We start from the raw sequence: 8,691 nt of genomic DNA, 5'->3' as shown, positions 1-8,691 counted from the left end.
TAACCAAAAGGAGACATGATCTTGAAATAGATGATATTGAGCTACTATGGTTGGAAGTAACTATCAATAAACATACATTTTTATTAGGCTGTCTATACAGGCCTCCTGATTCAAATGTTGAATTTTGGACGAAACTTGATGGCATACTTGAAAAAGCATCAGACCTTTCTCTAGATATTTTATTAGTAGGGGACATTAATGTTAATCTTCTTTCTCTTCAACCAACTTCCCACCTATCAAGACTTCTTTCTAAATTAAACTTATACAATCTAATAAATGAACCCACACGTATTACACAAGAAAGCTCTAGTTGCATCGACTTTGTATTTACAAACAATAGAAATATTATAAGAGGTACACAAGTAGGCGATCCATTTTGTAGTGATCATTCTCCAGTACATATTAGTATATCATATTGTATATTTAAGCAAAACTCTTATATAAAGAAAAGCTGGCAATATGACGCTGCTGATTTTAATCAAATGAATGTCTACTAAATATGGATTGGCAACAACTAGCTAACCAATCCAATTCGAATAAATTTAGTATCATCATAAATAGTGCATTCACCGAGCAGATGGAAAGATATACACCATGTAAAACTATTACAGTAAGACAAATGATAAATCTTGGATGAACCATAACATCAGAACTAAAATGAGGCAAAGAAATAGAATTCATAAAAAGGCAAAAGTAACCAATAACCCTGATCACTGGACGCGCTCCAATTTTGTATCACCCCAATGAAAAAGCTGCCTGCCTAAATAAATATTTCACTTCTATCTCATCTTCATCTAACAACCTTGAACTTCCTGATGATGTAATTGTGAAACTTCCTTACTCCATATCAAATATTCAAATAACTAATCAGGATGTCAAAGATCAGTTAGAAAACATGAATGAAAAAAACCCATCTGGACCTGATGGCTAAGTTCCTAAAGTTATTAAAAAGTTGGCACCATCTCTTATTCTGCCACTTAAACTGTTATTTAACAAAACTTTAAACTCTAGTTTTCTGCCAAATTCCTGGAAAATGACTAATGTTAATGCTATTTTCAAAGGCAGTCTCTAGGAGTAAAAAATACTGCTAGCTATAGACCAATTTCTATTACCTCTTGTACTTGTAAACTTATTGAAAAGATTTTATTTAAATACCTATACAACTATCTTATATCTAATAACATTTTATCGAACAATCAGTCCGTCTTTAGACCAGGTGACTCCACTGTAAACCAACTATTATCTATTTATCATGAAATATCAAAACATTTAGACACAGGTAAAGAAGTTAGGTTTGTATTTTGTGACATAAGCAAGGCCTTTGATAGGGTTTGGCATACAGGTCTTGTTAAAAAATTAAGTAATTATGGAATTAAAGGTAAATTATTATCTTGGATCCATAAATACCTTTCTGATAGGAATCAACGAGTAAGTACTGAAGGTTTCTTTTCCCCATACTTAACTGTTAATGCAGGAGTCCCCCAGGGATCAGTTCTGGGTCCGTTATTATTTTTATTATATATAAATGACATTACTGATCTTGTTTCAAGTAAAGTAAAACTCTTTGCTGATGATACCTCCCTATTTGTCATTGTTGATAACAATCCTGATCAGTCTGCACAACTTCTTATAGATGATTTAAAACATATTAGTGAATGGGCTAAACTATGGGATGTAAATTTCAATCCAACAAAAACAAAATCTGTATTATTCTCCAGGAAAAAAGAAGTTGCTATACCACCAATTTTATTTCAAAATGATGTATTTTCTAATGAATCCACTCATAAACACTTAGGTGTGACTCTTAATGAAAATGGTACCCGGGAATCCCATATACAAACTATTTATGAAAAAGCATATACTAGAATAAATATACTACGCTGTTTAAAATATAAACTTAGCAGAGAAACTCTTATAAAAACATATTTTGCATTCATAAGACCTTTACTTGAATATGCTGATGTAATTTGACATAATTGTACAACCCAACTAAAAAAATTACTAGAATCTATCCACCTGGAAGCAGCAAGAATTATAATAGGGCTGAGAAGAGGAACATCACATCACTTACTTTATAGGGAATTAGGGTTGGAACCATTAGAAATTCGTCGGAAAAATCATCAATTGATCTTAATGTACAAAATACTACATGGCCATGCACCTTTATACTTGCAAGAATCAATCATTCCTTTTATTAACAATAATGAAGCAAATATACATTCATTGGGTAGAAATAGAATATTTAGCCCTCCACTCAGTAGATCAAACAACTACTATCATAGTTTTTTTCCTTCAATGCTCTGAGAGTTTAATAAACTCTCACCTACTACAGTACAAGCAACCTCACTTAACATTTTTAAGAAACTTATAAACATGTCAAATATCAGTGAAGAGGGAGATGTGTGCGTTTCAAATGTATTCAAAAATAAAGAATCAAGGAAGTGTAATTTCATACTTTGTCAACTTAGAAATGGATGTAGCAACTTAAATTTTGACCTATATATTGATCATTTAAAAGATAATCCTATGTGTTCTTGTGATTTAAACCATGAAACTGTCTCACATTTTTTTCTTCACTGTCCTCTGTTTTCAGTCCAAAGAGCATTACTAAAAAATGAACTTGAACTTATTGGAAACCATAACCATTTTCATCTCACCAACTTACTATATGGCTGTCAACGAAGGACGAAGGAGTAAATATGGAAATTCTATCCTAAAATATACAGTTAAAACTAAAAGATTTGTTTAATATCGAGTATAATACCAGGCAACTTGACACATTTTGAGTTAATATATATACACATGTATATATATTTGTAGATAATAACACTTATTTATAAAAACAACATCCAATCGTACAGGAGTGCATCTCTGGCTGGTTATCATGATATTGTTATGCTTTCCTTTTATATTCTCCCATACTACTTATATCTTTATTTTTTAGTGTACATACTTAAGATCTGCAATTTTTCCATATATGTACTCAAATGCATTACTGTGAATTATACCGCAATAATATTTACTCTGGATCCTGTACAGTGTTCAGTTGAAGACCTAAACGTAACACAAGGACTGTGCGGTCTTCAATCTGATATTAAAGCTTGTATACTACATTGTATATTTAATACACTATTCTATGGGAGTTATCCCCCTTCCCCCACCCACACCATGTTTTATATAATAACCACTTAATTATGTAAATATCTAATTAGATTTAAGTACATAATTGGTAGTAGAACTATAGACAATATGTAGAAGAAATATAATCAGAAGTTTAGACCCTAATTACATGTAATTTTTCTCTATACCAAAATATGCAGACACTAATTACCAAATATAATGGATACACAAATATATTATTACAAAATAAAATGTATGTTGATTAAATTTTTCATGTACCAGAAATTAAATCATCGAGCCAATTCGTAAATATTCATATTGTATCCATATTGTATCCGTGTAACATTCTTCTATGTCAATAAAATATGTTGAAATCAACCAACACATTCAGAGGACGACAACCCGACTCAACAACTTCAGTCAAGAAGTTGGACTCAAGATCAACCAAAGGAAGACTGAAATAATGACCATCAATGTGCAAGCAACATCACCAGTACGTTTAAGTGATACCGATCTCACGTGCCCATATACATTCACCTACCTAGGAAGCACAATCAACAAAGATGGAGGAGCTAGCAAGGACATCGCTAACATATTGAACAAGGCCAGATTTGTCTTCATAAGCCTGAGAGAAGTGTGGAAATGAGCACAGTATTGCACCAGCACCAAGCTGAGTATATACCAGAGCTGTGTACTATCAACACTTTTATATGGTCGGGATGTTGGAAAACTTGTCGAAATCGTTTTGTATTGAAACATCCGGATGAAAAAGCGTGTCTATTATCATAGAACGAGAGCAGGTAAAATGTACCAAAACCAGGAAGTTTCGAAGAATATTTGAGAGAGAAAATCAAGAAATATAAATAATAAACTGCGTTAAGTTATTTAAGCAATTTTTCTATGATACGTGAATATTTCTCTACACATCTATAAACACACATACAACCATACAATCATTCATTCCACACATGCTACCACATTACAGTTAAATATCCTCCACTCAACTAGCACACAAAGCACAGTTACATGTACCAACGTCAACACACGCACCGTATACAATTAAGTCAATAGTATTTTCAGTATGTAATAAATTAACACATATGCTACCCTGAAATAATCCTTGTATTAAGCCTTCTCAACGTGTATCCCAGAAACCCATATGCTAATTGGTGATTCAATTATAACGTATATGATTTCACATTAATACTTATATATATTTCGAAATAAGGCAGTTTTTGTATTATTATTATGTGATATATGCACTGTTTATATTTAAAGGAGACAGATTTTATAGGCTTAGCATGTTGCCCCATTCCTTTTTTATGCAAGACCAACATGAAGAAGATATGGGGTGATACTACATTATTGATATATAAGCTTGATCGGGATAAAATAAATAGTTTCAAAAGTTATCAGCATTATCAGCTGAACATGTCAGAGTCAGAGTAGGCTACATGACCTTAATTGATATAAAAGTCTTTGTGTTGGGGCAAGTATGCTGCGAATGCTAATATGTGAACAGTTGCATCTGCCCCACGAAATGAGGTAAAATACCTCTCCGCACAGGATCTTTAAGACAAATATGGCTGCTTGTGTCGTGTAACTTACTTTATTATTTACTATAGTGACAGTGAAAACCATAAATCACGAGTAACAAAACATGCAGTGCCTCTAACAGTATTTTCTAGCTGTTCTTGCAAAGGAAACTGCATAACGTTATATAGTGACAGTGAATCATATTATCAATGTTCCCAATACCGATTAACTTCTGACCCAGACATTTTAGAAGTGTTAACTTCACCTCCATATCTGTCAACCACCAAAATTGCAACAACTTATGATTTAAACAAACTGTTAAAACCATACTTTCGGTGTTCAAGAAAGCTCTACTGCCCAGGCAAAATCATGAAAATATCGGGGAACGAAAATGCCATTCATATGTATACATTAAAGGAAATGGTAGCACCTGAATTAGAGTGTCAATTGTATGACAGAAATGGCATACGATCTCTCGTTTACGGGACTTGCCAAGACCAAATTGAAACCGCCGACAACTGGATTCAAGTGGCACTCCAGTAATATTTCCAGAGAACTACTTGGCCCTTGGCCTCTTGCTTATGGACTCACCCCGATTAGAAAAAAGGAAATAATTGTGGTAGTTTCTTAGTAAAATAATTTACATTATGTAACTATTAATCACTGTATCAGAAGGAAATAATAATCAACTACTTGTTTTTTCCAAATACCAAAGTTGAATTGGAGTGATAAGGTCTCACTGAGAGGGACACACATCCATTGTTTGCAGCATGTGTGACGTATGATGGACACTCTGTTGTTATAAAATCACAATAAACATTCTACTGACAAGGTTTACTCAATTGGCTTTAGGCTGCAACTACAGTGGAATCAATACATTATTAAGGATACTTCTTTCTTAGATATCCCCGAAAGATGCAAGAAAGTTTTTGACACCCCCTTTAGATAAGGTGAGAAAATCGAGAATGAATAAAAATAACGATGATGAGATAAGGAAAGATGCAGAAGTAGACAGTAAACAAGCACCAGCCAAAAGGTTTACAGTTACATGTACTTCCAAGTTGGGTCACTAAGATCACTAAATAGGGAAGAGAGGTGCTTCACTGTCATTGTCGAGTTGTATTAAAAAAAAAAAAGACAGGTGAACAGGACCCGTAAAACAGTTCCTTGGTTATTACGAGAGGAAAACGACAAGTAGTTTCATCTTCCAAACGTTTTGGTTCCGATTCTCTTTTGCGCTCTTATGTAGCACTCAGGAAAAATACTTTACACCTTCATTTGATCCATCTGTGCCACTTTTAGTCAGTATATTCAAGAGCCATTTATATTGTGGATTTGTTACAATCTTTTACATTTACATGTACGAAATTTCTCAAAGACACGATGACAACCTTCACCAATACATTTACTCTTCATTATGAGATGAATATTAACAAATATCCCCTCACATTCTGGATGATAACTATATTATGTCAGCATCACATGAAAGAAAATGTTCTTTCCCAAGTATAATGATGCAAAGAAACGATTTTGCTACAGGAAAATACTTTCAGGCTGATATTCCATTTTTTATCCCCATGCTGTAATTAGGTTAATCAATCATCTCAATAATTAGTAGAGTGATTCAAAGTTATATCTCCAGATTTATAAAGGATTGAAAAAAGTTAATTAAACAGCAGAAATCTCATAGCACTTCTGAAACGAAAGTTATGAGTGAGCAGGCTCCTATGTAATTTTTGCATAGCTGGAAAAATAGATTGTGCCATTCATGCACACTTTGTGCGAGGTATGTATAGACAGAGATGTCTGACACGATATACCGTAGCATAGCTTCGGAATATTATTCATGCATGGATACATACAATGGGCTTTAATTTATAAGGTTAATGGTATGCCTAAAGCAAAACAACATTTAAACAATCGGTCACCTGTTTTTTTTATTCTTATTTGATATTGTAGCAATTGTTCAAACAAAAGAATAAAAACAATGGTATGCGGGTAGTCCTGTGCACTAATTGGTGTGCATGTACATACATGCATACAAGTAATGTGCAACTCACATAATATCTGCACAAAATATTCAGATTTTCCATGCGTTAGTGAACAGAACACATAACTTAGAAAAAGAGAAAGCAGAAAGTATATGCATAATAAATAAAGATAAAAACACACAAAGTGCATACAGAAATACTTACAAGTTTTGTTGAATTCATCTGTACTAGCTGTGTGTCTCCGATCATGTTTAATAAAGTAACCAAGGCATGAATGAGCCGCACCACCACTTCGGAGGTTTCAAAAATATCATTCCGCGTGTTTATTTCAATATGACGTTTTTTGGATAAGAAAGATATGTATAAATGTTATCGAAGCGGAAGTTTTAAATATGTTACATGTGCAGTAAATAATGTAATAGATGTGTGATTTTATGACAGTAAAATATTCCGTTGTTACGGTACTATTTTACTTACTCATATACAAGCAAGATAAAAAAAAATACGCTCTAAAAAAGTGGGCCGCTTTCAGTTGAAATACTTTTCACGTTTTAACGTTAAAGTTACAAATTCGTGCCAATATTTCATAAAATGCTGATATTTTTTACTAAATTTTTCCCGTATTTTTCTTCCTATAATATTATACCTTCCTCTTTCGTTTTGTACAGTAATTTCAACATGGCACCGTGTCTCTTATTATATACTACCATAAAATAGAAATGAAACTGTACACAGGTAAATCAGGTGTGTGTAAAACAAAGACAAAATGCGAAATTCGACATATGCACAAGGACAAAGCAATGCACGTATACACAACGCATTCACCCGTCAAGGCTGTTCAAGAGTGTACACTTGTATTTGTTTCATTACAACTTTGTATGTTTTATTTATATATCCGAGCGAGACATCGTGGTAGGGGTTATATAAGCGAACGAGAAGGTGTAATGTACGTAAACCCGGACAGTGGTACGTTTTTGCATACATATGAAAAATTACACAAGAAGAAACCAAAAAACAATCAGCATTTGCAATTCCTATTCCACAAAGGAAGTTATATCCTAGTATACCAGTATTCTTTTGGGTATTTGAAAAGTATTTATTTAAAGAAAATCGCATGCGAGTTAATATCTATCTACACATCTAGACACATGCATTCAATTGTACACTCGGCCCAATCTGATTCAAATACAGCTCCTCTCTACTGTAGAGGGTATAACGAGGAGCTGTATTTTAATAAGATTGCACTCGGTCTTTCCACAACTGTTCACAACAATACAATTAAATATCCCCCATGCCTTAAGCAAACAAAGGACAACTCGTACCGCATTCAACACACGTACCATATGCAGTATTGTCAATAGGATTACGTATATGATACTTCATGCACACAGGTCAAGCAAATGGAAACCCGTAGCGGAGTTAATTACAATTGTTTTGCCCAAAGAAATAAACAGAGAATAAATAAGTTAATCAATGTGTGAACAAACCAACAGTGACAAGTAATAAATTATTCATGTATGAAGACTTAAAGATGGAGTATGTCCCTGAAAAATACCTCATTATTAACAGTTGTACAAGTTTGTTCATGCTTGGTAGGAAATGATACAAGGACATGTTTGCCGGATCTCATAATTCAAAATTACCACCATGGCTTCCTATTTTCAATTCTCTTTTACTAATCACAGTTTTTGTGAAAAAAAATAAAGTTGAATTTTGTTTTCGCTCTGTCTCGTAAAACAGTTCTGTTTCTATTTTGTATGTTATATGACCTGGTCTAAATTTCTCAAATCAGCATTTTATAGTTTATTGTACCAATAATAGATCAAATAGGACAGACGGCTCATAAACTATAATTGTACAATTATTCCTTTCAAACCCGTCTCTACATATATCAGAAAAACAACAACGACGAGATAGTACCAATGACTAGGCAAGATGTGTGTTACTAGTCCTGATACGCTTTAAAATATAAAAATTACAAACATGAAACGCCATTCGCCTTTCTTGGAAAACATTTTAATTTGTGTGTGTGTGGGGGGGGGGG

General features: G+C 33.3%; 1 protein-coding gene across 1 annotated transcript in view; it reads right to left on the bottom strand.

The window, feature by feature from the left end:
- LOC110464991 overlaps positions 1 to 6,924 on the bottom strand; it is a 39,030-nt gene extending 32,106 nt beyond the window's left edge. The window contains exon 1 of the mRNA XM_021520528.1: positions 6,852 to 6,924. The gene's annotated coding sequence lies outside the window, so the exon portion shown is untranslated. The remainder of the gene's footprint in view (positions 1 to 6,851) is intronic.
- Between the last annotated feature and the right edge of the window lie 1,767 nt (positions 6,925 to 8,691).

The sequence above is a fragment of the Mizuhopecten yessoensis genome, unplaced genomic scaffold (assembly GCF_002113885.1).
Source record: "Mizuhopecten yessoensis strain PY_sf001 unplaced genomic scaffold, ASM211388v2 scaffold11045, whole genome shotgun sequence".
Taxonomy (NCBI): Eukaryota; Metazoa; Mollusca; class Bivalvia; order Pectinida; family Pectinidae; genus Mizuhopecten; species Mizuhopecten yessoensis.
The sequence above is the reverse complement of the archived record's forward strand: the minus strand, read 5'-3'. Positions and strand labels throughout refer to the sequence as shown.